Source organism: Macaca nemestrina, chromosome 9 (assembly GCF_043159975.1).
Source record: "Macaca nemestrina isolate mMacNem1 chromosome 9, mMacNem.hap1, whole genome shotgun sequence".
Lineage (NCBI taxonomy): Eukaryota > Metazoa > Chordata > Mammalia > Primates > Cercopithecidae > Macaca > Macaca nemestrina.
The window spans coordinates 137,496,600-137,524,238 of record NC_092133.1 but is presented as its reverse complement, the minus strand read 5'-3'; the positions used below and the strand labels follow the sequence as shown (position 1 = coordinate 137,524,238).

General features: G+C 45.2%; 1 protein-coding gene across 5 annotated transcripts in view; it reads left to right on the top strand.

Annotated features, from left to right (window-relative positions):
• LOC105494360 (6-phosphofructo-2-kinase/fructose-2,6-biphosphatase 3) overlaps positions 1-27,639 on the top strand; it is a 318,705-nt gene that overhangs the window by 168,810 nt on the left and 122,256 nt on the right. The window lies entirely within an intron of this gene.

The following is a 27,639-nucleotide window of genomic DNA, read 5'->3' as shown; positions in this document are numbered from 1 at the left end:
AGAAAAGGCAATTGTGTGCAAAGACTGCATATTCTCAGTAGCCAGTGATTTAAGTTCGGTGTGATGGATATAGCGTCTTTGGGAAGCAACTTCATGATTCTCAGGATGAACAGAGCTATTTAACCAAATCTGTGTTAAAGAAACAGCATGTGGTTGTGACACCACTTCAGAAAACTATACATACATAACCTGAAAAGCCAAAGTCCCTTTTCACAACACCATGCTCCCTCCACCCTAAATTCAGTTCCTGGGAAATAGCTACTGTTAGCAGGGATGTGTCTTTTGGATTTTCAGTGCACTCCTCTTTCTGGGAAGGCGCAGGTGCCGGGCTCCTCCTGTGGGGAGGACTACTTGCCCATCCATGCACCCATAGGGCCACCTACTCCTTCTCAAGCTGCCCCTGGGAGCAGATGCATCTCGGATCACCCTAACTGGCTCCTCCGTGGTGAGGACAACCATCAGAGTGGGGAGCTTGGAGTGTACACCACCAGCTTCCTTCTGTTGGTAGGAACCCCATGATGGCCTTGCATTCTAAGGACAACTTGATTGACTGATGGTTTTATCCCTCAGAAACTCAGACATGGATGGAAAGTTGAGAAGTGAGCTCTCCTTCTTCCCCAGGGAGTGGAGGGGGTTCTGCCCATTCCCGGAGCTGTGCTCCAGCCTCTGCCTGCATGCCCGAGGCTGGCCCCACCTCTGCCAATATCCACTGCCCTGTTTTGACTTGCAATAGAGACGCTCATTTTGTGCTTTTGCCTGACCATGAAGATTCGTCTGCTGCGGCTTTCTCGTGACTGATGTTATTTGCTCCACTGTGGAAAAACCCCAGGAGCCTCACAGATCAAGGGCCTAAAGGGAATTGTGTGGGAGGCCTCTGACAATTTGTGTAAAGGGGAAAAATATTATTCCCAGGAGGCAATCAGTCCTCAGGGCGATGAACTCTGGCCACGGGACCAGCTCCGTCTCTGTGGTGAAATAAGGATGTGTCATGTTGAAACATGAGTGGGACTCGTGAAGGTCTGGAGGCCAAGTCAGAATTTCCAGGCTGCATCCATGGGTCCCACGGTCACCCTGGGGTCCGGTCCGAAGCTTGGCTTTTTGCCATTTGAGACTCATATGCCATTTTCCCATACCCTAACATGGAGGCTAGTACAGTGTCTGATACTTTGTGGACCCTTGATCAATATTCTCGGAAGGAAGACTTTGATAAATATTCTAAAAGTGCCTTATCTGTTCTAGATGCTAGGGATTCAGCAGTAAACAAAATGAACTAAAAATAGAACTACCATTTGATCACCAATCCCACTATGGAGTATCTACTCAAAAGAAAAGAAACCACTATATAAAAGAGATACCTGCACTCTTATGTTCATTGTGGCACTATTCACAATAGCAAAGATAAGAAATTAAGTGTCCACCAGCAGATGACTGGTTAAAGAAAATTTGGTACATATACACAATGGAATAGTACTCAGCCATGAAAAAGAATCATGTCTTTTGCAGCAACATGGATGGAGCTGGAGGACATCATCTGAAGTGAAACAACTCAGAAACAAAGTCAAATGCCACACATTCTTACTTATAAGTGGGAACTAAATAATGTGCACACATGGACATAGAGAGTAAGACAATAGACATTGGAGACTTGGAAAGGTGGGAGGAGGGTGAGGGATGAGAAATTATCTATTGGGTACAATATTCCCAATTTGGGTGATGGGTACCCTAACAGCCCAGACTTCACCACTATGCCAAATATCCATGTAATGTGTAACAAAACTGAAAAATAATTGTAAAAATTGTAAAAACACTTGTAAAAATTTGTAAAATTGTAAAAAAAAATCCCCTAAATCTATAAAAATTTAAAAATGGACAAAATTCTTGTTCTAATGATTCCTAAAAAATTAATTCCCTTGATACATTCTCTTCCTCCCTGATACATTCTATTATCTTTCTGTATTTCTACCAATTAATTTGGGTTTATTTCCCTTCAAGAAATAAACAACAAAACATCTTGGTAAAGGGACCATTCTTCGTCAGGTCAATAAACATAAATGAACCTGGCCAGGCATGGTGGCAAATGCCTGTAATCCTAGCATTTTGGGAGGCAAAGGCAGGAGGATCACTTGAGCTCAATAGTTGGAGACCAGCCTGGGTAACATCGTAAAACCCTGTCTCTACCGAAAAAATACAAAAAATTAGCTGGGTGTGGTGGCATGCACCTGTGGTCTCAGCTACTTGGGAGACTGGGGTGGGAGGATTGCTTGAGCCCAAGAGGTTGAGGTTGCAGTGAGCTGTGATCATGTCACTGCACTCCACCCTGGGTGACACAGTGAGACCCTGTCTCAAAATAAAATAAGACAAAATAAAATTAATGAAGAATGCATCTTCTAAGAGACATAGGCTATGGTGGATAAATGAGGAATATGAAGTTGTAGTTCTCAGGAAGCTCAAAGTCATTCCTTGGATGCTTTTGGCTCAATCTGGTTTTTAAAAAATGAAGAAATGTATGAGTTTATAGAAGAGAAAATCCAGAGATTGGGCTGACCTTCAAGGTAGCAGCAGCGACTCACGGATGGCATGAAGAAGCAGCTTCTTCTCCTTCTCCTTCTTCTTCTCCTTCTTCCTCCTTCCTTCCTCTTCCTCTTTTTCTTTTTCTTCCTTCCTTCCTTTCTTTTCTTCTTATTCCTTCCTCTTCCTCTTTTTCTTTGTCTTCCTTCCCTCTTCTTTCTTCCTTATTCTTCCTTCCTTCTTCCTTCCTTCCTTCCTTCCTTCCTTCCTTCCTTCCTTCCTTCCTTCCTTCCCTCCTCCTCCTCCTTCTTCTTCTCCTTCTCCTCCTCCTCCTTCTTCTTCACAGGATCTTATTCTGTTACCCATGTGAAAGGGCAGTGGCATGGTCACAACTCACTGCTCAGCCTCCTGGGATCAACTGAGCTGAGCCCACAGGTGCACATCATCATGCCTGGCTAATTTTTACAGTTTTTCAGTAGAGACGAGGTCTCCCTATGTTGCCCAGGCTGGTCTTGAACTCCTGGGCTTAAGGGATCCTCCTGCCTCAGTTGCCCAAAGTGCTGCGATTACAGGCATGAACCACCACGCCTGGCCAGAAGCAGCAGCTTCTGTTTGTGTTCTTCACCGTGCCTGTTGCAGTGTTGATTTTAACCTAAACCTGGCTCTCATCACAGTTCTGGAACCCAGCTGCCAGTAGCTCTCAGAGCCACATGTTCCCTCATTCGTGCCTGACATGAGAGAAGCTGGCTTTCCACAGCCTTCAGAGTGGGAAATCACCTTGCTGGAGGCCTCCAGCAAATTTCTGCCCAGGTCTAAATGGTGAGCGTTGGGTTCTGTATCCATTTCTGAACCAACCACTGTCCGTGGAAATAGGATGCCTTTTTACCCTGCAGTGGACATCAGTTCCCTGACTCATAAGGGAGGGATAGAACAGAAGTCATTCTGTACAATTTAAATCTAAAGTTGACCTTTATCCATCTTCTCAAAGCCTTCCCTCTGGGCCTGGTGGTCTCTGTGGGACAAATATTTTCCTTCTTCTCATTTCCCAGGAAGTAGGGTGTGCGTCCTCTCTCCTCCCAGCTGCTGATTCTGAAACTTTTTGTTTTGTAAAACCTCATGCTCCTTTGAAACTGATGCCTTTATTCCTCCCTCAGCCGTGTCATGTCCTAGTCACCTAGCAAGTTCCTTGTCATGCCTATTCTCTGTTGTTTTTTTAAGTTCTCAGTTTTTCTTCGTATCCTTTCTTCTAATTTCATTCGCTTTTAATTCAGTAAACTAAGAAAATGTGACCCAACATTCTGCTTCTCAGTTTTTTCCTTTGTTTACCTTCTAAACTTCCCTTCTCCAAAGTGATCCTTTCCTTCCCTAAACCCCAGTCATGGACTCTCATCGTCTTATTCTGTGTCTTGTCATCAGCAGAAACTGCATCTCTTTTGGAATCTTGATTTTAAATGCCCTATGTCCTGGCTACTACCTTCTCTCCTTCTTGCTAACTTCCTACTCTCCTTTACACTTACCCAGCAAAAATCACTCGCTCACCCAACCCTGGTTGAACCCAATGATCTACTTTCTTTGTGATTGGACTGAACTACTGAATATTGTTTGAGAAACTTACACTAACTGGCTTCACACTGAATTGCAAACCTGACTGAGGGCTCAACTCTATGTGGAAATTTGCAGTGCCTCCCTGTAGGCATCCCAGCATCCAAGATGGCTTAATTACCGGCTGCTCCTTCTCCTTTGCCGATTCCGCCTCCACTTCTGGCTTCTAAACAGAGATTCCCAGGGCTTCCGCTCAAGCCCTCTTCTCTCCCATTCGTTCTGCTCTTTCTGCCTCTATATTTCCATAACTTTGAAACACCATCCATGTACTTGTGACATCTAAATGTCTATTTTTTTTTTTTTTTTTTTCTGAGATGGAGTCTGGCTCCGTTGCCCAGGCTGGAGTGCAGTGGTGCATTCTCGGCTCACTGCAAGCTCTGCCTCCCGGGTTCATGCCATTCTCCTGCTTCAGCCTCCCGAGTAGCTGGGACTACAGGAGTCCGCCACCATGCCCGGCTAATTTTTTGTATTTTTAGTAGAGACGGGGTTTCACCGTGGTCTCGATCTCCTGACCTCGTGATCTGCCCGCCTTGGCCTCCCAAAGGGCTGGGATTACAGGCGTGAGCCCCCGGGCCTGGCCCTAAATGTCTATCTTTAATCCAGCTCTTTCCCTTGGGTGCTAATCTGGTAAATTGTCTGTTGACATATTCAGTTGCTGACTCACAGGCGACTCAAACGGAACATATCCCACGTGAATTTCAAATCTGCCTTTCTGCTTCATCTAAAATTTCTCTTCCAGTGTTCTCTGTTTCTGTCGCCGTCTACCCCATCACTAAAGCCCCAGGCCCTCAGTGTCTCCATTTTCCTCACCAGTCCTTTTCTTTCACACATTCGGCATTCGGCGAGCTCCATGGATTCCACCTTCCAAAGAGCCATATCTCAAATCCATCTACCACTCTTCCCCTCTGTCACCATCTGTGGGACAGTCCATCATCATCTCACCTGGCTCATGACGATAGAGTCCTAAATGGCTTCTCTGCGGCCACTCTTGACCACTGTAGTCCATTCTTCAGTCAGCAGCCTGAATGATCTTTGAACAATGTCAATCACATTATCTCACTTCCTTGCTTACAACTTGTCAGTGGCTTCCCACCATGCCTCAAGTTCCAGTGCAATCTTCCCTTACCTCCGTCTCAAGCCACATTGGCTCCCATCCTCCCTTGCTCGTGATGCTCCAATAATGCTGATGTCCTTTTCAGATCTTAGAACATGTTGAACTCTTTGAACCTCAAGGTCTTTAATGGACTTTCCTTTCACCTGGATTAGTCTTTCTTGGTCTCTTCTCATAGCAGAAATTTCTCATCTCTCGAAACTCAGCTTGAGAGTCGTCTGAAAGATGGCTTGCTGTCCACCTCCTCTAATGTGTGTCTGACTCATTCTTCTCTGTTGTGACTCTTTTTTTCCCTTTGAATGAAACTTCCCATAATCCTAGTTATTTTATTTATTTGTTTATTGTCAGTCTTTGCCATTAAAATGTAAATTCCATGGGGACAGACCCTGGTCAGTCAGGTTCCCTGTTGCGTCCCCAGGACCTAAGACCATCTGGTACATAGTTGGTACTTAACAGGCGCCTGTTGAGTGAAGCAGATGAGAGAATGTGAACCCCTCTGTGGACCACACATCATGATCTCAGAGGCCTTCGAAGCCTCGCACAGGATATGCACTTGGCCTTCCTGTCCCTTCGTTACTTGGCTCGTGTATTAGCGTTCTCCAGAGAAGCAGAACCCATTGAATATATCTGTATCTATATCCATAGATATATCAGAGATTTACTATGGGAACTGGCTTATGCAACTTTGGAGGATGAGAAGTCTAAAGATCTGTTGTCAGCAAACTGGAGAATCAGAAAAGCCAGCGGTGACATTCAGTTCAAGTACAAAGGCCTGGGAACCAGGAAAGCGGATGTTGTAACTCCCATCTGAGGCTAAAGCCTCGAGAAGGAAGAGTTTCAGTGTCCATAGGCAGAAAGAGAGGAATGTCTCAGCTCAGGAAAAGAGAACAAGTTCTCCTTTCCTCTGCCTTTTTGTTCTATCCAGGCCCCAGATTACATGTGACCTTGCTCTTCTAAGTCCTTGTGTGTGTATATGCACATAATTAAATGCATATTGTTATGTTGTTGAGAGCACACAATATGTATCATGTTTTCACACCCGACAAATATTTATCAACTTAACGTCCCAAAGCCAAGAGTATTTTGATAACCAAGAATACATTACACCATTTCAATCAGGAAAAAAATGTAATTTTGCCTTTCACGGAGACAAAAATTTCCTGAAAGACAAAAATGGCAACAGTCCTCTGAATAAAGATGTTGGCAGAGTTACAATTAAAATACCGCATTCCCTTAATGCTCAATTTAAAATAGGGTATAAAGCACTGGGCGCGGTGGCTCACGCCTGTAATCCCAGCACTTTGGGAGGCCGAGGCGGGTGGATCACGAGGTCAGGGGATCGAGACCATCCTGGCTAACACAGTGAAACCCCGTCTCCACTAAATATACAAAAAATTAGCCGGGTGTAGTGGCAGGCGCCTATAGTCCCAGCTACTCGGGAGACTGAGGCAGCAGAATGGCATGAACCGAGGGAGCGGAGCTTGCAGTGAGCAGAGATCGCACCACTGCACTCCAGTCTGGGCGACAGAGTGAGACTCTGTCTCAAAAAATAAAATAAAATAAAATAAAATAAGGTATAAAGCAACAGGATATAATGCTAAGAGAAAGATCAGAGCTATCCTAGTAAAATGTTAGCAAGAAGGTATGTGTCCACTGAGTTATTTAGCAGTGTATTCTTACAGTAATCCTCAAAGAGATATACACATACATCAATGGTTATCATCAAGATGGAAATAGCAATGTGTCTGTGTAGTTCCTTCCTCATGCTCCTTCTGCCGCTCTGTTGCTGACCCAGTTAATGAGTCCTGGGGGTGCACTGCTCAGAGGTGGCTTCGGAATGCCATGTTCAAGAGGCTTCTTCTGTGTTAATTACACTAAAAGACATTTACAAATGGGCCAATTCACTAGCTTTACTTTTTAACATACATTGTCATCTCAAGACATCTAAAAAACCATCGATGTTGTGAGATAAAGAATGAACATGGTCTACCTTTGCAGGGACATGTATGGAGCTGGACGCCATTATGCTCAGCAAACTAATGCCTGCAGAAAACCAAACATTGCATGTTCTCACTCATAAGTGGGAGCTGAACAATGAGAACACATGGACACAGGTCGGGGAGCATCACACACCAGGGCCTGTCAGGGGAGTGTGGGGGGTGGTGGTGGTAAAGCATTAGGGAAAAGACCTAATGTGTGCTGGGTTTAACACCTACGTGACGGGTTGACAGGTGCAGGAAACCACCATGGCACATGTTTACCTAAGTAACAAACCTGCACATCCTGCATATGTACCCCAGAATTTAAAATAAAAATAAAGAATGAACATAGTCTATAATAAACACAAGCATTTACTAAAAACTGCACATTTGGAACTGCGGTGATAACCCCAAATTGTCCTCTAGATATGGAGTTACCAGCAAGGAGCTCCACTGTCAATCTCCTCCCAGCTCTATTGCCCTGATGAGGAAGCGTGAAAATGTGTCTGGCTCCGTCCAAGAGGTGGGTTAACAGAGGTCACTCCCAGAAGACAGTCCTTCCTATAAACTGACAAAACAAAAATGGCCAAAGTGTGTTCAAAGCAGAGGTAGTTAAACAATCTCTTTATAAAACAACCCACGTTTATAAAGGGGTTGTTTTCCTACCTCTGCTTTGAACACACTTTGGGCACATAGGACTTGTTTATTTCTTACAGGAGAGCAAAATTAATGAAAATACACAGAGAGAACCATGGTCAGACAGCCTGAAGTTGTCTAAACTTCCCTCTGCACCCTTCTCCAAGAGATCAAATTTAACACCGTTCTCAAAAGATAATCATACCTGTAAGTTAGTAGAAAAATCTAAAGTGTATTATTTTATATTCTCTACTTTTAACATATATGTGTACTTCTAAATTCTTAGGCTACGTAATTCAGAGATGATGGAAATTCATATGCATTAACTGCATACATGCAACAAAGGCCATGTCCTGAAAGCATCTTCTACACAGGGACATTCTGGCCTAGAACCCTTCCTCTTCTCACATCTATCAACCCCGTGGGCAAATCGATGCATGTGCAATGCTTAGAGGTGATGTTCACAATGTTCACAAGTCATTTTTAGAAGACAGTCTTTCCTGTGAATTTTAATTTACAAAACTTACAAAATTGCTTACTAACTGGACTTTGGTCAAACACTGGCAACCTCTTTAACATCTAGAAAGAGTAGGTGCTATAAAATTAGGTTGTTTGCTGATCATGCACAGCAAAGTGAGACAAAACGCAGCCCTGCAAGACACTGGCTAATCCGGCCTAACCATAGGCGTGTTGGCAGGGAGCCCACGAGCACTTGCTCCTTTCTGCTCTTCCCTAGACCAGAACACAAATACAACGTGTCCTGTCCAAAGAGGCAGTTTGGCCATTCCATTGCCCAAAGACAATGTTTCATGTGGATTTTAACAAAAAGATTTGGAAAATATGTCCCTTTACAACATCTACTTTTAATATATACCAACCAGTACTTCAGAACATCAAGAAAAATTATGTGTCTCAGAAAGGAACATGGTGAGGCCAACTACATCTACAGTGGTGAAGAACAGAAAATGCAGGCAGGACGATGGTTGGGAAATGAACATGTCCGCTAAACATGACCGACTGGGCATAGAACCCTTCTTCTGAACTCCACCCAAACTCAGCTTCCGCATAAATTCAGGGTGTGCACAGACCTCCTAGAGCTTGTTCATGACCCTCTAGACTAGCCTGTGGAGTCTAAGTTAAGAACCCCTCTACTTAGGAATTTTCTGTCTTTTCCTGACTGCACAGTTACTTTGCTGGAGAAGAAGAGAGGGCTTTGTTGAAGTCTTCCCATGCTTTCTGCACAGGGCTCTGGCCTTGGAGAAGGGATTTCCAGTTACTGAAGTGTCACTTGGCCCTGGGTCTCCTCCCGGGAGAGAGAAGTGTACGGCTCCCAAGGTTCCTGGCAGTTTTGAAAGAGCTCTCAGCCACAGCCAGCTTTACTTTGGCAAGTGAGGCCATCCCCTTTCTTTCCTCCTTTCCTTTCCCATGGAACCTACTCCTTCCATCTGTCTTTCAAGCTCTGCCTCAGAAATGGCAATTCAAGCCTGATTTTCTCCTTGAATGCACTCTCTCTGTGAAAGAGGCTTTTCACCAAGAATGTGGTGCTGGTGTTTCTCTTGCCAATGGGCTAAACAAAGACCTCCGCACCGGGTAACATTTGGGCAGGCCTCTTCACACATGCCTGTCCTTCTCCATCGCACTTGGCTAATGCCAACAACCTGTGTGTGGAAAGTATAAAGAGATGGAAAAATTCCCATGAAAAATCCTTCCACAAAGCCATTGCGAGACAACTGTGGCATCATCTGATAACATGATTTCTATTTTACATCTGTTTCATTGTCGGAGGGCACTCATAGTTGCAAGCCTTGCATGTACATATGTAAAAATTATAAGTGAATGCGTCTGCTCAGGTTATTAGCCATTGATTGTGAAATAATCTGAAGTTTGAGAGTCTCAGTTACTAACCTACAGGTGCTGAGAGCATTAAAGACCTACTAGCACCAGTATTAATCACCTCTTTTCTCCAGAGTAGCAAATAAGAAACCAGGAAGAGCTCGGTTTCACTTCCAACTTGTTCTTTAAGGGCCTCAGAGTTAATAGTTGTCCTTATCTAGACTCCCTAATGCCGCGACAAATCAACGAGAAAAGAAACATGCCCCAAATCAGCACCCAGACACGCCGGTGCCCGCCTGCGTCCACACTCCTGCAACAGCTGCTGCCCGTGGGGTAGGACTGAGCCAGGTCTAAGATTAGCAGCCTCCCGGCTCCTCAGCTTCCTGCACATTGACTCACAATGGAATCAAAACTCGGGAGCTCAACTCTCTAGTTTCTTCTGCTTTCTCTTCTGCAATTTTCTGTTTTTTAATTTAATTTAATTTTTATTTTATTGGCAACCGTGAAAGAGATATTCACAAGACTCAGAGCAAAGTCAGAGACCCCTAAACAGATGGTTCTCCCTTAGCTTATCAGGCTGGAGCAGAGTTTAAACCAAGCTGGAGGAATCCCACCAGCTCTGGGCACAATGTAATCTCTACATCCAGGCCTTCATCGCATTGGCTGGAAGCTGGTTCGCTTCATCCGAGGGCCTACTTCGAGGGGATTCATGCTTCCGCAAGCCTGAGCATCCCTCACTCCTGGCGCTGGTGGTTCCACTCGGGCATGGACTGGAGCATCCACTTGGTCTGGAGCTTGTACAAATAGTAGCCATAAACCACGACTTCGGTGAGGTCTGAAGACTCCAGAGCCTTCAGCTGGAGCATGGCCTTGCTCACCAGCTCAGTGTAAGGGATTCCTCCCTCCCCAGCCTCCAGAGAGTTGGAGACAGCCCTACCCCCCGGTAGAGAAGGAAGCTGATTACTGGTGTGCTTCCAGGATACGAGAAGCTCTTGAAGTCCAACATTCCCTTTCAGTGATATTACTGACATTTTCCCAAAGCTGTGTACTTCAGAGTTGCACATGGCATTGTTAACTATTTTTTAAAAACATTTCTTTTAGAGACGGGGTTTCGCCATGTTGGCAGGTTGGTCTCAAACTTTTGGGCTCAAGGGATCCACACTCCTCAGCTTCCCAAAGTGCTGGGATTAACAGGCCTGAGCCCAGCCCAACAAAACTCTTGTGAGTTAATTGGATAATTTTGCCTTTTTCTAAACCTTTGAGTTGAGACTCCTTTATCACTGTCATTTCCAGCACCTCAGTCTTCCAGTCTTCCTTTTTCCTTTCCATCACCTAATCTTTTTTTTTTTTTTTTTTTTTTTGAGACAAGGTCTCGCTCTGTCACCCAGGCTATAGTGCAATGCTGTACAGTCACGGCTTACGGCAGCCTCCACCCCATGAGCTCAAGTGATCCTCCCCCTTCAGCCTTCCCAGTAGCTGGGACTACAGGCGAGCCTACCACGCCCAGCTAAATTTTGTATTTTTTTGTAGAGATGGGGTTTCATCATGTTGCTCAGGTTGAATCACCTAACTTTTTATAGAAAGGCTCTACAACTTCTCCAGGTTCTGGAACTTACATTTGATTTGAGGGTGAGTGGCCTTTGACTCTTGGGAGAAAGTTAATGACGCAGAAATGCACTCAGGAGAATTGAAAACAGACCCGAGGAACGTGCGTGCGGAGGCTGCGCGGACCGCCAGGAGGGCTGAGACGCGTGGGGGGCAGCGTGGGCGGCGGGAGCACGGGTGGAGGGAGCAGCTGCTCAGGCGGGAGCCCTGCGGCACGTGTCCCTCTGTGCACTGGAGAGCAAGAGGTTTTGAGGTGTTCCTTCTTTTTTTTGAGACGGGGTCTTGCTCTGTTGCCCAGGCTGGAGTGCAGTGGCGCCATCTCGGTTCACTGCAAGCTCCGCCTCCCGGGTTTACGCCATTCTCCTGCCTCAGCCTCCCAGTAGCTGGGACTACAGGCGCCCGCCACCATGCCTGGATAATTTTTTTTGTATTTTTAGTAGAGAGGGGGTTTCGCCTTGTGTGCCAGAATGGTCCCGATCTCCTGACCTTGTGACCTGCCCGCCTCGGCCTCCCAAAGTGCTGGGATTACAGGCGTGAGCCACCGCGCCCGGCCGAGATGTTCTTTCTATGCCAGTGGTTCTCAACCTTGACCACACGTTAGAATCATTAGAGGAGCTTAAAATGTCCAGACTGTGCCCCAGAGCAGAATCCCTCGGGATAGGGACCATGGATCAGGACTTTTTTTAAGCTGATAATTTTATACATATATATACATATATAAATATATATATGTATAGATATGTGTATATATGTGTGCGCATGTGTGCGCATGTGTGTACATATATATCAAGTCTTTTGTTTCCTGAACTTCAGGTGAACTGGTCAGGCTCCTGTTAGACCCCTGGAGCCTGGTTAATGGGAAAAACCACAGAGGGCATCAAGTGGGGAGAGGCTAGGGAGACTGCTATATATATATATATATAGCATGAAAGGAAGAGAGAGAGAGAGAAAGAAAAGAGAAAAGAAAGTGAAAAGAACGGACGGAGGGAGGGAGGGAGCCATCTCTTTATACTATTCACACATAGGTTGTTGGCGTTAGCCAAGTGCGACAGAGAAGGACAGGCGTGTGTGAAGAGGCCTGCCCAAATGTTACCCGGCGCGGAGGTCTTTGTTTAGCCCATTGGCAAGAGAAACACCATGTTCTCATGAGAGAGAGAGAGAGAGAGAGAGAGAGAGAGAGTCAGTCCTGTCACCCAGGGTAGAGTACGGTGGTGTGATCATATAAGCTGATAATTTTTAAACAGGTAACTTCAGTATGCCAGCACGGTTGAGAACTGTTGTTCAACGCAAACTTAACATATGAAGCCCCTCCCATGTGTCAGGCACGGTGTCAGATGCTGTTATGGACTGAATGTTCGTGTTCCCCACAATTTCTATGTTGAAGTCACACCCTCAATGTGGTGGTATTAGGAGGTGGGGACTTGGGCAGGTATGAGGTTGTGAAGATGGAGCCTCACGATGGGATGAGAGCCCTTACAAGAAGAGACACGAGAGAGATGATCTCTTTCCATCTCCTCTCCACCATGGGAGGACAGCAAGAAGGTGGCCTTCTGCAAATGGGGAAGGGTCCTCACCAGGTGTGGGATCTGCCAACACCTTGATCTTGGGCTTCCCAGCCTCAGAACTGTAAGAAATAAGTTTTGTTGTTTAAGTCACCCCATATAATATAATTTTGTTATAGCAGTCTACATTGATTAAGACAGATGCTAAGAGTATAAAGGTGAAGAAATGTCCCAGTACTTCATGGGAACACATCCCAGTGGACTACAGAATCAAAGATGAAAGAGAGATGGATACACGTGGTTGCTGGCTCTCCCCTGCTGCTCAGATGCCTGGACCACTTGACTGCGTTCTTTATCAATGGTTGGTGTTTGTTTTCACTTTGTTAGAAACACAAATGATTGGCTGGATGCAGTGGCTCACGCCTGTAATCCCAGCACTTTGGGAGGCTGAGGCGGGTGGATCACTTGACGTCAGGAGTTCGAGACCAGCCTGGCCAACGTGGTGAAACCCCATCTCTACTAAAAATACAAAAATTAGCCGGGTGTGGTGGTGTGCACCTGTAACCCCAGCTACTAAGGAGGCTGAGTTAGGAGAATTGCTTGAGCCCGAGAGGCAGAGGTTGCGGGGAGCTGAGATTAAGCCACTGCACTCCAGCCTGGATGACAGAGCGAGCCTGCATCTCAAAACAAAACAAAACAAACCAACCAAGAAACACAAATGATCAGGGCATCAATTTTGCAATACAACAATGACTAAACATTTCTGTAGAGAATCCCAATGGCTTTTACATTTTCAGTGCCACTGTTCTCTTGCAAATAATATGATATAACCCATCAATATTTGGAAGGATCTCTGAGATTGCTTTAAAATTATTGCACATTAATAATTATGAACATTTGGGCAATGCTTTTTGATTTTATAAAATGTCTTTATGTATAAGCACTGGTTTTCAACCAGGGGCAACTCCCTCCCCCAGAGGACATTTGGCAATGTTGGGAGACATTTTTCGTTGTCCCAGCTGGAGAGAGTGTTACTGGCATCCAGTGGGTAGAGGCCGGAGAGGCTGCTAAACATCTGACAATGCACAGGACAGCCTCTGACAACAAAATAATATCCCATCTAAATGTCAATGATGTTGAGGTTGAGAAACTCCCATACAAGATCTCATGGAAATGTTTGCAATTTTTGCAGTTATTGCATGAGTTAGATATTTTTACAATTCTTTTACAAATCAGGATCCTGAGGGTCAAAGATGATGAGTTACTCATTCTAGACTGTGAGTGACAAAGCCAGGTATATCATGCTGAGCCTGTTGAACTGCAGGCTAGCGTCATGTAGAACCAGTGTGGTAGGAGTGGGCAAGCGATTTCCTGTGCATCTCTGCTTAGAAGTGAAGCAGAAACTCATGTGGAGCCACCTTAGCTGAACAAAATAATTTTCTTGACCTCGTTTGATTCCTTGGTCTTGAACAGGTTTTGGGCTTAAGGCGTGGAAAGTTTGGTTCTTGCCCATGTTATTTGGCTCTTTTCATTTTTGTTGTTATTGTGGTCAAGACTGTTTTGGCTGGTGCAGATGAAGCCAACGGAGATTAATCTCTGACCTTGTCCTTGAAAATCCCCTACCAGGAGCCAGACCACTCGAGAGCACAGTGCCTCGTGAAAGCAGCAGCTCCTTGTAAGGCAGATGCTCCTTTCCTTAAATTTCATGTGGTGAGGTCAGGCCCCTGTTAGATCCCTGGAGCCTGGTTAAGGGAAGCAACCACAGGCAACAAAGCCCAACTGGTCCATGCTGCCCTGGGCTGGGGTGGAGGGGGATGCTGGCAACTTCATGGAGCACGGCAGTCCCTCTGCACTGCTGTGGGCTCTGGGTGAGCTGGGAATTCCAGTCTGGAATGCAGAAACTCTGCTTGTGGTCGGACCCAAGAAAAGGCTTATTTGTTTCAATCAGCGCTTTCCCATCTGTACAAAAGAAAGATTTTCAGGTCTCTTTGTGTGAGTCAGAGTTCTCCAGAAAAAGAGAACCAGTAAGAGATTCTACGTTGTATTAGTCCGTTTTCATGCTGCTCATAAAGACATACCCAAGACCAGGGAACTTACAAAAGAAAGAGCTCTAATGGACTCACAGTTCCACATGGCTGGGGAGGTCTCACAATCATGGTGGAAGGTGAAAGGCACATCTCACATGGTGGCAGACAAGAGAAGAGAGCTTGTGCAGGGAAACTCCCCTTTATAAAACCATCAGATCTCGTGACACTGTCACAATAACCGCACGGGAAAGATTTGCCCCCATGATTCAATTACCTCCCACTGGGTCCCTCCCACAACATGTGGGAATTGTGGGAGCTACAATTCAAGATGAGATTTGGGTGGGGACACAGCCAAACCATATCATACATATATAGAGACAGAAAGAGAAAGAGAAAGAATTTTTCGTCTATATTTGTGTTGTGTGAAATGATATATATATATATGATCTATCTATATATATATATGATCTATATATATATGATCTATATCTATATCTATATATATATATATATATAGAGAGAGAGAGAGAGAGAGACAGAGGGGCTTATTATAAGGAATTGGCTCCTATGATCATGGAGGCTGAGAAACCCCAGAATCTGCAATCAGTGAGCTGGAGACTCAGGAGAGCCGATGGTATAAGTTCCGTCTGAGTCCACATCCTAAGGTAGAAGAAGACAAGTGTCCCAGTTTGAAGACAGGTGAGGGACAACAGATTCTCCTTTACTCAGCCTTTTTGTTCCCTTCAGAGCCTCAACTGATTAGACGTGGCCCACCCACATTGGGGAGGGCAATCTGCTTTACTCAATCCATCAAGTCAAATGTTAATCTCACCCAGAAACACCCCCACAGAGACACCCAGGATAATGTTTGACCAAATATCTGAGCATCTGTGGTCCAATCAAGTTGACACAAAAGGGTAACCCTCCCCCTCTTGTTCCCAGATGTATTTTGATATGTTTGTGAAGCACCTTGGATATGTGCTTATAGGCTCAAGAAGTATCAGAGGACACCATGGTAGTATGCCTGTTTTCCATAAAAATGAATTTCTATGTAGTAGCGAATTTTGTATCTACATTTATACTGTCTGAAATGATAGTCGCTAACCACGTGTGGTTATTGGCACTTGAAATGGGACCAGCGCAACTGAGGAACAGAGTTTTAAAATGTTGTTTAATTTGAGTTAATGTAAATTGAAAAAGCCGCCTGTCGCCAGTGGCTACCATATTGGATAGTTCTGCTGTAGATGCTCTCTGAGCATCAGTCTGGAGTAGTATCCAATAAGACACTTAGAGCTGCTGCACATGAAGAAATCTGTAATATTCATATCTATGGAATATCAGGTCTCAGGTAGGCTCATTTGGTCTCAGGAGCTCCTATCAGATATACAGCTGACATTCATCATGTACTTGTTACTAAAAGGAAATGTGCTATGCACGTTGTCTTTGTTAATTCATTTATTGGACTAATATTTATTGAGAGCATTGTCTGTGCCAGGTAGTGGAATAGGTGCTGGGAATACAGAGGTAAGCCAGATAGACACTGCCCCTGTCCTGGAACCATTTAACCAGGAAGAAAAGCGAGCAACCAGCTAAACACCTGGGTCCTAGGTCGCAAGCTTGTTCACATCTTCACTCAACAAATACTGACCAGGTATTGCCCTTCTCCTGGGATCTAGCAGTGAACAAAACAGAGACTCTGCTCCCATGTCATTTGCATTTACTGGTCAGTTACAAGTCACGTGGTCTACCAGTGGAGTTATCTAGAATCTTGTTTAAATGTTGATATTTACAGCAACCTTATGAAGTAAGTGGTTTTTTTTTTTTTTTGATGGAGTTTCGCTCTTTTGCCCAGGCTGGAGTGCAGTGGCACGATCTTGGTTCGCTACAACCTCTGCCTTCCAGTTTCAAGTAATTCTCCTGCCTCAGCCTCCCAAGTAGCTGGGATTACGGGCACCCGCCACCATGCCCAGCTAATTTTTTTATAGTTTTAGTAGTGACAGGGTTTCACCATGTTGGCCAGGCTGGTCTCGAACTCCTGACTTCATGATCTGACCACCTCAGCCTCCCAAAGTGCTGGAATTATAGGCGTGAGCCATTGTGCCCAGCCCATAAGTTTTAGTGCCTTTTCTTCATAGATGCTGAAATTGAAAAAGGGTGTGGTTAAATGATTTGCACAAGCAAGTCTCTGGCAGAGATGGGATTCAAATCCAGCTACTGATGACCAAACACAGTAAACAGGTATCCTATGTCCCAAGGAACCCCATTCCACCTGAGCACTGGATGGGACGGATATTGCAATCACCCGCATGCATGGTGGACAGATCTAGGAGCACTGGAAGCTCAATGGAAACTCATGTCCCCCGTCAGAAATTGGCAACTGCCACTGCCATGGCACTTGCAAAGTTTGCACACGGTCCAGATGTGGCCTGGCTTGCTGCTGTCATGGTAGCAATAGTAATTACTTAGGGGATTTCTGCAGATCTTGCTCATATTGTGCATAATAGGGTGTAAAATATGGAAAATTTGCCTAAAATGAAGTGTTGCTGGCAAACTCAATGTTTCTGAAGCTGTTTAAATTAAGCTCAGTCCACATGAGAAAATTACGGGAGCTTTGAATAAGCAGAGTAGAGTAGATTACAGGAAAATGGAATGAAGCTCCCAGACAAACAGGAGCTCATCGTAGGGGACAGTACTGATGAATAGAGGCAATGCTGGGTGATCACCAAACAGCTAAGGAGCCAGGCAGAGGCAGCCCTGTTGAACCAATCACTCCAAAGAGTGAGACCGAACAACAAGCTGCACTGCCAGAAAAGCACTCCACACGCTGACAGAGAGCTCTGGTGAGGGTTCAGCGTCAAGCTAGTGGAGAAAATACAGCTCGCTCCCTCCCTCCCTCCCTCCCTCCCTCTCTCTCTCTCTCTCTCTTTTTTTTCCTTTCTTTCTTTCTCTCTCTTTCTTTCTTTCTTTCTTTCTTTCTTTCTTTCTTTCTTTCTTTCTTTCTTTCTTTCTTTCTTTCTTTCTTTCTTCTTTCTTTCTTTCTTTTCTTTCCTTCTTTCCTTCTTTTCTTTCTTTTCTTTCTTTTCTTTCTCTCTCTTTCTTTCTCTTTCTTTCTTCTCTCTCTCTTTCTTTCTTCTCTTCTTCTCTTCTTCTCCCCTTCTCTCCTCCTCTCCCCTCCTCTCCCTTCCTCTCCCCTCCTCTCCTCTCCTCTCCTCTCCTCTCCTCTCCTCTCCTCTCCTCTCCTCTCCTCTCCTCTCCTCTCTCTTTCATGGTTTTACTCTGTCACCCAGGCTGGAGTGCAGTGGTGCAATCACAGCTCACTGCAGTCTCTACCTCCCAGGCTCAAGCAATCCTCTCACTTCAGCCTCCCAAGTAGCTGAGACCACAAGTGCGCAGCGCCACGCCAGGCTTTTTTTTTTTTTTTGTATTTTTTGTAAAGATGGGGTTTCGCCAGGCTGGTCTTGAACTCCTGGGCTCAAGAGATTCGTTCGCCTTGGCCTCACAAAGTGTTAGGATTATAGGTATGAGCCACCGCACCTGGCCTTTTTATCTTTTTTCTTTTCTTTTTTTGTTGAGACAGGGTGAAGTGTCTGTTGTCCAGGCTGGAGTGCAGCCTCAACCTCCTGGACTCAGTGATCCTGACATGTAAGCCTAGTGAGTAGCCAGGACTACAGATGTGTGCCACCATGCCTGGCTAATTTTTTTGTAGAAACAAGGTCTCCTTATGTTGGCCAGGCTGGTCTCAAACTCCTTGGCTCAAGTGATCCCTGGCCTTGGCCTCCCAAAGTGTTGGGATTACAGTCAGGAGTCACTGCACCAGACCTGAAAATATTTCTAATCTTTGAGTTAATGCCTGTTACTCAGGAAATACAGTGTATACGTGGAAAATTCTGTGTTTGAATTTTAGAAAATTTTGAACAATTTTATTATATTTGTATGGTTGTGTTTATTAAAAGCGCCTCCATTTTATATACCTGAACAAAGAAAAGTATATGAGTTCTGAGTTCTAAATTCTTAGATTAAATGTCTTTAAATTTAAAAAAAGGTAATTTTCATGGTGTTCTGCTGGGAAAAGCACAGTGCTTTGGGTTTGTGAGATAAGGAGCAAAAGTGTTCATACTGGGTTAGAATCATTTGCTTCTTCCACAGTGAAAGAGAATTCTATAATGGACTATAGTGAGTTGTGACTTACTTTGGCCAATGAACTCATTTTTTCATGAGTTTTCATCATCTCCTCTTTCCTTTCTGTCTCAAGATCAGCAGTGCTTCTGACAGAGGCCGCCACTCAGTTCCGGGTGTGGAGTGGAAGCTGAGCTGGCCAGCCATGGACACCAATGTGAACTAGAAATCAACTGTTTACTGTTGTATGTCGTTGTGATTTTGAGGTTGTTTCTTACTGTGGTATGGCCCAGCCTGCCCCGACTCTTACAATACGGATGTTTTCCCTACACTGCAATCTCAGCCCTCAGGGATGCGTCCCCGCCTTGAGAAATAAGATTCATTCAGAGGATGTGGTTGTTTTGTTTCTCACTGAGGATGCAGGGTAGAAGGAAATGGGCTTTGCAAGAATTTTAGTGAAGATAAAGCCAACTCATTATCCATGAAAAATATGCAGAGCACAGGATTTGAAGTCAGATAGTCCTGAGTTTAAATCAGAGCTACCACTTATGTGCTATGTAGCCTTAAGGGAATTATTCAGTCTTTCTAAAAATCAAATTTTCTTTCTATAAACCTGGGATAAAAAGACTTATATTACAGTGTTTAATTACATACTGATTAAATTATATATATGAAGATATATACATGTATGTATAGCCCTTAGCAGAGTATAGCAGACCAACATATGGGTTTACAAGATGTATATATTCATATATATAAATTATATATATGAATGCATATTCATATATATGTAGATGCCATATATAAACCCATAGTGTTGGTCTGTTATACTGTGCTAAGGGCTATATATATATATATATATATATCTTCATATATATGTATATACATATATATTCATGTATTCATATGTATGAAGCACTATATATGTATATATCCCTATGTGTTCATATATATAACTTATATATATGAATATATATGATATGAATATACATGGAGGAATTATATATATATATGAATCCCTTAGCATAGTGTAAGAGCCTAACACTGCAGGTTTAAGAGATGTAGGAGTTCAGTAAACGGTAGTTCTTATGAACATTCATATATACGCACATAGAGGAATTTAAATGACTTATGTACACAGTCTGAATGCTGATACAACATCCACAAATTTAAGGAGAAATGGGATCGTTGAAACCACTCATGAGTTGGCATAGCTGATGCATCATATGTTTGCTCTAATTGCAATATGGCTAGATAGCAATTTAAAAGATTCAACAATTGTTTAACATTTGAGAAGCCAAGTTGATTTGAGGCTGTTTTTAGAAACAGAATATGCTAATACATGGTAAAATTTCGAGAGTCGTTTTCCAACCAAGCCACCAACATTTCAGTTGCCTTTCAAAGACGCACCTACTGATGGCATGGTTCTAGATGTGTCAATGGCAAGTGAGATTAAAAACAAATCACATGTTCTTCCTACTCACAACTAGCTTTAAGTCTGGTGATAGAAACAGGTGTGTGAGCAATGAATTATATTAGCAGACAAACAGCAGCCTAAATAACATGCTCAGGCTACACCAGTCGAGTGTAATGTGCCGAGCCTGGGGTGCCCAGTGTGACCCACGACAAGGGCACTAGCACCAATGGGAGAAGCTCTACCACCATTTAATGAAGACAAGTCCTGCCTTGCTGGCATATGATAAGCTTTAGTCTTGCTCCAAAACGACAGCAGCGGCAGTAACAACAACCTGTAACATAGCAGAGTGCTCCGTTCATCCCTCCATGTGCCGGATGCTGAGGGGAGTAGTGAGATGGGAGTGTGAGCCCCACCCGCATGAACCTACGCTGACCAACCTGGAGATGAGGCTCCATCAGGGCGTCAGGTTTAGGCTGGGGCAGGAGGCCAGACTTTCCTGAGAATGTAATATTCAAACGGAGACCAGAAGGAGAGTAGAATAGTTTATGTGAAAGTGGTGATTTGGGGAAGAGCTTTGAGCCTTGAGCTGTGGGAGGAAGGCCCATGAGGCTGGAATAAGGCAAGAAAGGGGCAGAGTGATGGGGGAGAAGGCTGGAAAGGCCAGGGCGGGCCAGGCAGAGCCCAGTGGCTGGGCACCTGCTGACCATGTGCCATGGGAGGTCATTGGAGGGCTTTAAGAAGGGGAAAGACATCATCTTACTAATGTTTTAAAAAGTTTTTAATGCTTCCTCAACATATCAAACATGGAATTGCCATGTGATCCAGCAGTTCTACTACTGGGTATATACCAAAAAGAATTAAAAGTAGGGACTCAAACATATTTATACCCTAGCGTTCATAACAGTGTTATGCACAATAGCCAAAAGGTGGACGTGAAGCCACCCAGGTGTCCACTGATGGAGAATGGATAGGTGAGGTATGGTCTGTCCACACAATGGAATCTTATTCAGCCTTAAAAAGGGAAGGAAATTCCGACACGTGCTACAGCGTGGATGAACCTTGAAGACAACACGCTGAGTGAAATAAGCCAGACATAAAAGAACAAACACTGTGTGATAGCACTCCCATGAGTTTCCTAGAATAGTCCAGTTCAAGGAGACAGAGAGTAGAAAGGTGGTTGCCAGGGGCTGGGGGAGATGGGAGAATGGGGAGTTGTGTTTCCTGGCTTCAGAGTTTCAGTTTGGGAAGAAGTAAAAGTTTTGGAGGTGGATGGTGGGAATGTTTGCATAACAATTTCAATGTACTTAATGCCATTAAACTGCACCCTTAAATATGGTTAAAGTGGACCAGGTGTGGTGGCTCATGCCTGCAATCCCAGCACTTTGGGAGACTAAGGTGGGTGGATCACTTGAGGTCAGGAGTTTGAGACCAGCCTAACCTACATGGCGAAACCCCGTCTCCACTAAAAAACAAAAGTACAAAAATTAACCAGGTGTGGTGGCATGTGCCTGTAATCCCAGCTACTCAGGAGGCTGAGACAGGAGACTTGCTTGAACCCAGGAGGTAGAGGTTGCAGTGAGCTGAGACTATGCCACTGCACTCTAGCCTAGGTGACAGAGCAAGACTCCATCTCAAAACAAACAAACAAAAAACCCAAAAAAACTCTATCTATATCTATACATATAGTTAAAGTGGTAAATTTTATGGGCTCCTCCCGGCTCTTGTAGTAGCCCCAGGAGGAGCCCAGGATGGCTGGGGCAGGATGGAGCAGCAGAGATGAAGGGAGGGGATGGGTTCTCCACTCACAGGTGAGGTAAGCTGTGCTGGGCTGGGTGACAAACCAGATGGGAGGATGTGGTGAGACAGGTGGAGAGCCAGGTGCCAGGGATAGCTGCTCCCTGTTCTGGCACCAGCAATGAGAAAATAAAAACACCACTGAGTGTGGCAGCAATCGCTGGGGTAGGGACACATTTGGTGGTGTGGGAAGGTGGGGCGGTGGGAATTCAAGCGTTCAGAATGAACACACACCACCTTTGAGATGACTACGAAAGACCCAAGGGCGGGCATTAAATAGGGGGCTGGATACACAGGTCTGGAGCTCAGCAGGACGCGCCAGGAAGGAAACGGGAGATGATAGAGTGGCAATGTCATGGAAACCACAGGGAGAGAGGGGACTGCTCAGGCAGAGGGTGTAGGGCAGTAGGAAAAAATGCAGGCCAGGAGGTGCGACAGGCCTACACCAAGCCTGGTCAGCCTTGAATCCCAGCAAATTAGTCTTCTTTTCTCTTTAACCAGAGATGAGCACTTGGGTGAGAGTTGCCAGTGGCTAGATATTTAAAATGCAAGTGAAATAAACTGGGCACAGAGAGACAAACAATGCATGATTTCACTTTCATGTGGAATTTAAAACAATTTTTTGTTTTAATTTTTTTGAGACCAAGTTTTGCTCTGTCGCCCAAGCTGGAGTGCAGTGGCGCAACCTTCGTCTCCCGGGTTCAAAATTCTCCTGCCTCAGCCTCCCAAGTAGCTGAGATTACAGGTGCCCACCACCATGCCTGGCTAATTTTTTTTTTTTCGTATTTTCAGTAGAGATGGGGCCTCACCATTTAAAACAATTTGAATTCATAGTAGAGGGTAGAATGGTGACTACCAGAGGCTCGGAAGAGGGAGGAATGGGGAATTATTGGTCAAAGAATACAATGTTTCAGCTAGACAGGAAAAATAGCTTTTGAGATCTGTTGCACAGCAGAGTAACTATAGTCAATGATGCATATTTCAAAATAACTAAGTTATATTTAACAAAATAACTAAATGTATCATCACAGAAAATGTCAAGGAAGTGAGGTGAGAGATTTGTTCATTAGCTTGATTTAATCACCCCACAATGTGTACCTGTATCAAATATCACATTAGATGCCATAAATGTAATGCAATTATGATCTATCAATTAAAAATAATATAAAAATTCATGGAAACAAAGTACACAGGGCAGCCTGCTAGTCCCACAGACCTCTGGTTCTCTAAGCTGCAAAATGCAGATGACTGGCTATCTCGGTGGCAGGAGACAGGGTCAAGTTGGAACCTAAGTAGCTGCTGAGTATCAGATCTTACTATACCAACTCTATCAAACCCTCTGTGCTTGGAGAGGCCCAGCATGAGAGAGAGCGAGACATAAAGGAAAAACAGTGATGGCCAGGAGGGAGAGGAGGTATGGAGCAGCAAGGCCCACAGTCTACCTGAAATACGAAGGCTCTGTGTCTGTATGCCGTCTGTGTGTGTTTGCATAGCAACCCTCCTTTTCCTTCAATTAGTCTGACAGAGACTCTGCTGATCGCAGGCAAGAGAGTGAAGAAACGCCCACACAGCAAGCCTTCTCATCTTCAGGCAAGAGGCGATGCCAGTCTCCTGTTATAATGGTCATGAAAATGTCAGTTACTGGCCGAGCGCGGTGGCTCAAGCCTGTAATCCCAGCACTTTGGGAGGCCGAGACGGGCGGATCGCGAGGTCAGGAGATCGAGACCATCCTGGTTAATACAGTGAAACCCCATCTCTACTAAAAAGTACAAAAAACTAGCCGGGCGAGGTGGCGGGCGCCTGTAGTCCCAGCTACTTGGGAGGCTGAGGCAGGAGAATGGCGTGAACCTGGGAGGCGGAGCTTGCAGTGAGCTGAGATCTGGCCACTGTACTCCAGCCTGGGCGACAGAGCAAGACTCCGTCTCAAAAAAAAAAAAAAAAAAAAAAAAAAAATGTCAGTTACTGTATCATGTACATATGTTGAAGGAGAAATTCCTTCTTGCTCTCTCCTGGTCTCTTTTAATTGCAAGAGACTCCTTTTGGAGCTTAGAATTAGTTTGCATTATCTGGACATGCTCTAGCTGGCCCCAAAGTGGGTAGTGGAGAGGAGCTGGTTGTAGAATAATTGAGATTTTCCTCAATACGTAAGAACTTCCCTAGCCCGGGCGCTGTGGCTCACGCCTGTAATCCCAGCACTTTGGGAGGCCGAAGCAGCCAGATCACTGAAGGTCAGGAGTTGGAGACCAGCCTGACCAACATGGTAAAACCTCAACTTTACTAAAAATACAAAAATTAGCCAGGTGTGGTGGTGGATGCCTGTAATCTCAGCTACTCGGGAGGCTGAGGCAGGAGAATTGCTTGAACCTGGAAGGCAGAAGTTGCAGTGAGCCGAGATCATGCTTCTGCACTCCAGCCTGGTCGACTGAGCAAGACTCTCAAAAAAAAAAAAAAAAAAAAAAAGAACTTCCCAAGAGTAAATGCTAATAAATTTTGTATTTCAACTGGAGAGAGTTTACCAGCCACACACTTGGATTAGGATGGGGTTACCATAATCTATGCTGCCACAAGTGAGAAGTGGATGTCTGCTGGGGGCTGTCAGAAAAATAGGTGGGGAAAGAGCTCAGCTGCAGGTACCAGCAAGCCTTGAGATATTGTGGATTGTGGGCAGGCTTTCCAGGCCTAGGGATTTAGGCCAGGTTTTGAAGCTTGGTATCACCACAGCCTGGAGGGCAAAGGAGAAGGACTTAGGCCCCAAATCCAAAAGAATGAAGCAGGAAGAGGAGGCCAGGTGGAGGTGGAGGGGTGGACAGGGGCTATGCATGTCTCTGGAACCAGGTTCAAGGCACCCGGAGTTCTGTGATGGAGTGCCAGGTGTAGGAGGGACGTGGTAGATCCAGAGGTACTGCATCCTGAGAGCCTCCTGCCTCCTGGGGCAGAGACACAGGGTGGGGAGGCTGATGGTCCTGATGTGGCCCCAGGCCTTCTGTGGCAGAGGATTCTGCTCTGCTTCCTGCCTGGCGCTGCATTTGAGGCCAGGATGTAGGCAGGCTCAACGCAGGGTGAGGACATGTGTATATGCATATGCGTGTATGCCTGAGTGTGCGCATTTGTTCACATGCGTGCACACATCTGCGTGCATATTTGTATATGTGTATGTGCATTGTGTGTGTGTGCACATGTGGGTGTTGCTTGCAATAATATCCCCCTGTCTGGCCTTCCTACTGCACGCAGCCACATCTGGAGGCAGGCAGCTGAGCCAGGTGGACTGTCGATTAACCATCTGGCTTTCTAACGATGTGATTTGGTGACTCTGCAGAGAGCACTCTGTGGCAAAGTATGACACGGGATCTTTTTCAGCCGTGGACTTGCCCGCAGTCTTCTGCAGCCATGGCTTCTGGGCCAGACTTGTAGGGAATTGCCCCTCCCTATTCCTGCCCAGCCTGGTTGCATCTGGCTGCTGTCAGGCTCCAGGCTGCTGGGTGGAGGAGAGCTGCAGTGGCAGAGTTTGCTCATCTGGATGCTTAATAAGCAGGGACCCTCCCTATGCCAAAGCAAAGCCTGCAAGAGAGGATTCTGACGGGTTGTGGGCAAGAGCAGTATCGGCTTTGCCATCCCCAATCTCATCGTGACCTGCCAAGTAGTGGAAGGGGAGCTGTGGCCTCCTCTTCACTGGAAAGATGTGGACTTTTCCTCCTAGTTATGAAATGGCCACGGGGCGTGTTACACATCGAGGGAGGTCTAAGAAAAGGAAACTGCCGCCCATGTTTGACTGTGATGACACTGGTAGAAATGCCATCCCGGCAGCAAGGATAGAGACTGCCTCCTCCCTCCCCTTGCCTTTGTTTCCATGTGCTTGTTCCCATTGGGAGTGGGAGGATGAGTTTAGAGAGTTTTGAGATGATGCCTTCATTTAGGTGAAGCAGAGCTTGGCCAAATCTAAAGTCAAGCTCCATAGATGGAGCCTTGCTAGAGAGCTGCCTCCGAGAAGCTAGGATTGCTTATGAGAACCAGGGAGGAGGAAAGAAAGTGGGAAGGAGGTAGGCAGGGATGCAGGCTGCCCATGGAGCAAGGTGGAGAACCTGTCACAGGGCACCTGGCCTTTTACAAGGGTTTTTTGGGGAAGGAACTATATCAGAGGCTGTTACTTGCTTCCTCGATATCCATTCTTCCCTTCTGTTGCTATCACAGGAAGGTGAACACATGCCCAGCTAAAAGCCTATATTTCAGTGTCCCTTGCTGGAAGTGTGGCCAAGGAGATGTAAGTGGAAGTCACTGGACGGGATTCTGGGAAGGTTTTGTGAAGGGGGCTGGACTAGCTGGGAAAAGTGACCTTTTGTACCTCTGTCTCCTTCTTTTTCCTGTCTGCAAAGAAGTGGGATGACTGGAGCTCCAGCAGCCATCTTGTGCCTATGAGGTGAATTCTAGAGAACAAAATCCCACAGCCGAAGGTGGTAGAGGAGAATGATATAAGGTACTTGGTTCCCGCTGACAATGTGGAGCCCTCCTATGCTCCCTGGTCATCTCTCCTCAGACCATGCCATGTGAAAGAAAGCCATCCCATAATGTGATTAAGCCACGCTTACTCTGGGTCTCTGCTTATAGCAGACAAAAGCCATTTCTAGATAATTCAGGAGACTAGGCAATTCAGACTAGCCTGCTTGCAAGACAAGCTTTCTTAGTCAAGCCTAGGTCTTCACATAGAACTGTTATTCAGGGAATTAGACTGAGAAAAAAGGCAAAGAGGAATCTAGATGAAAGAGTGCATTGTGGTGAAAGTTAAACAGTCAAAAATAAACAGCAGTGTCGTTAACAAAATGCCCTTCTTCAATGTGCTCAAACACTTCAGAGTCCTGTTTTCTCAGAATCAGGGGATTGAAAATGACCTTAAATATCATTTAATTTGTTTAGTTCCACTCCCTTTTTTTCTTTTCTCTTTTCCCCTTTTCTCACCCACAGAAAGTCAGTGTCCTTCTGTTTGTACCTGCTGGCCTTTTGCTGCCAATATCTGAGCAAAGTTGCTCCATATGACCCTGTGAGATTGGCAGATCACAAGACTTGTCCCAAGTCGTGCAGTATCAGATCCCATAAGTAGTGACTCTTCTTTTGCTGATGCCAATCCGTCTATTTGTCTATCTCTCCATCCATCTGTCTACTTATCCATCCATCCATCCATCCATCCATCTTCATCCATCCATCCATTCATCTATCTACTTATCCATCCATCTGTTCATCCATCCATCCATCCATCCATCCATCCATCCATCCATCCATCCATCTTCAGCCATCCATCTTAATCCATCCATCCATTCATCTATCTACTTATCCATCTGTTCATCCATCCATCCATTCATCCATCCATGCATCCATGCATGCATGCATCCATCCATCTATCCATCCATCCATGCATCCATCCATCCATCCATCCATGCATCCATCCATCTATCCATCCATGCATCCATCCATTTGTCCATCTGCCCATCCATCCATCTATCTTCTCTCTCTCTCAATT